Consider the following 2850-nt stretch of genomic DNA (forward strand, 5'->3'; position numbering starts at 1 on the left):
GTCAATTATGGTAAGTGGCAAATTATGCCAGTGGAGTAAGTCATCTTCTATTGTTGTCAGTAATGGTGTGAAGTTGAGAACGCTCAGCTCTGACAGCCTGGAGGATATCTACACTCCTAGATAAGTGATGTGATCTGTGCATAAGGGAATGGGTGATTGCTGGGTTACCACATCCCGATAACTGTTAAGTGGGAGAATGGATGATTTGTTCCAGTTTATTGCATAATCAGAGATTTGGGAAAATGACTGAATTGTTGTAATTACTTCTTGTAGAGAGATTTGTGGATTTTGAATGAAAAGTAAAATATCATCTGCATATAGTGATATTTTATGACTTTGGGTTGTTTCAATATCTTTGATGAGTGGGTTCTGATGGATTGCTGCTGCTAGGGGTTCAATAAAGATGGTAAATAATGATGGAGAGAGTGGACATCCCTGCTTGGTCTCCCTGTGCAATGTGAAACATTGTGATGTTAGTCCATTAGTAGTGACTGTGGCTGATGGTGAACTGGACTCATTTCTGACGTGATTTTTTTTTCGCTGCACTGAGGACATACACAGTCTTTTTTTGGTAGTACACGCATGCACAAGCACTGACCAGGTTGCGTGTGTGTGCGCACAAGGGGGACAATGACTCTCCCGAGACATAATTTGATTGAGCTAACTGGCGCTGCTAATTCTTGTAAGATACACACACACCCACACACACAAAACAAATCCACTGTGCTGTCTGGATGCTGTGAGCAGGAAGAGAGAAAGAAAAGCTGGACTCATTTCTGACGTGATGGTTTTTTTTTTGTTTGTTTTTTTTGCTGCACTGAGGACGTACACAGTCGACCGCGTGCACGTGCAGGGGGCAATGACATGATGATTTGATTGAGCTAACTGACGCTGCTACACGCACACACAAAATCCACTCCGCTATAAGTCATCTTAATGCATGAAGACCTGTTCACATGAAACACTGATATGATTTTTGGCTGGACTGAGGAACTATGCTTTTTTTTCTTTTTTTATGGAAGTCTGAAGTCAGTGCACAGCATCAATGGACTACACGTTACAATTTGGACTTTAGCAGCAGTGGAACACCAAAATGTAAGTCCCTTTTCTGCTTTTTATAAATTAATACAATATCAAATGACAAGGATCTATTTTAGCTGTTATATAAAACAAATAATGAATGTTTTTACATTCTTTCAATGGTACGAATATTTCATGAGGTGAAAGCTGGAACAAACCATTCAACAAGGCGATATGACAATACTGAGATACGATAATTTGGCCATATTGTACAGCCCTACTATCAACTAGTTGAAAACTTTGAATATTAATTTACATCTACATTAAAAAATGCTTAAAGTGGCAGGGGGTTAAGAGGGCTGTAAATAGGGGGGGGGGGGGGGTCACCTGAAAGACAAAAAAAAAATGCTTAAAAAGGTGGGTGGTATGGGGGGCAGAGCCCCTCCAGAAGCTGAAAGGTTTTAGCCATGCTAATGCTCCCCTGAAGCATTTACTCAAAAAAAAGTTTGAAGGACCTAAATGACATGGTGAGATGCTGAAGTGCTTCACTCGTTCATGTCCGTGACATATACATATTACCAATCATTCAGAAATACAATGAGTATAGTACTCTATGGTACATATGTCTGGAGTAGACATTTCTTGAAAACTCAGTGACCATACAAGAAAACTTGTGACGAAACATTAAGATGCTCCCAAAATTTCTCCCAAAATTGTATGAATTATTATAGGTGTCAATATGCCTTTTGAAAAAAGAACTGAAACACAATAGCCATGTATCCGGAGAAAAGTAATAATAGGTTGAGAAGTTTGTGTTGGGCACATGACTAAGTGCTTGATCCCAGAAACCATGTTTACACTGACGTAATATTCAGAATGTTGGTGGAAGCTTTTTGCTGAGTTTGTTGTTCATGAGACATTCTGAAGAAAGTCTTTATTTTGGCTCCTTAGTGTTCAATCCTTCCTATGACACAGCGTCTGTTATTCCATTGAGTAGCATCACATCTTCCCACCGTTATCACTTTCTTGGTGTCTGCACCCACCGCAGTCCTACTTACAAAGCTACATTTGTCATTTACCAATGACATTCAATGACAATGACTGTCGCAAGTGATTTAGCACCAGGTTCTCCACAAACATGAGTTGCATGGGAGGAGAGGGGCGGCCGCATATCCAGCCACGCCGCAGTCCAGTCACGAGCGGCTCTGCTCACCGGGCCACCCCTGGGGGGGAGGCCCAGCTATCAGGGGCCAACCGAAAATCCACGGCGCTTCGGTATCGCTTCGTCTAGGCAGGATTCTGACTTAGAGGCGTTCAGTCATAATCCCACAGATGGTAGCTTCGCACCATTGGCTCCTCAGCCAAGCACATACGCCAAATGTCTGAATCTGTAGTTCTTCTCATACTGAGCAGGATTACTATTGAAACAAAACATCATCAGTAGGGTAAAACTAATCTGTCTCACGACGGTCTAAATGGCATTCAAATATACCATTCTGCAGAGGAATGGTCTATTTGAAGAATTTCAGTCAGGGTTTAGAATTCATCATAGTACAGAAACAGCATTAGTGAAGGTTACAAATGATCTTCTTATGGCCTCAGACAGTGGACTCATCTCTGTGCTTGTTCTGTTAGACCTCAGTGCTGCTTTTGATACTGTTGACCATACAATTTTATTACAGAGATTAGAGCAGGGGTGGGCAATCATGTGCCATGAAGGGCCGAGACACTGCAGATTTCCTTACAACCAATCACCTCAGCAGGTGATTTCATTAATGATCACTTGTCTCAGCAGGTGATTGCATTGACGATCAGGTGTTTATGTTCAGG

The sequence above is a fragment of the Thalassophryne amazonica genome, chromosome 16 (assembly GCF_902500255.1).
Source record: "Thalassophryne amazonica chromosome 16, fThaAma1.1, whole genome shotgun sequence".
In the NCBI taxonomy this organism is placed as follows: domain Eukaryota; kingdom Metazoa; phylum Chordata; class Actinopteri; order Batrachoidiformes; family Batrachoididae; genus Thalassophryne; species Thalassophryne amazonica.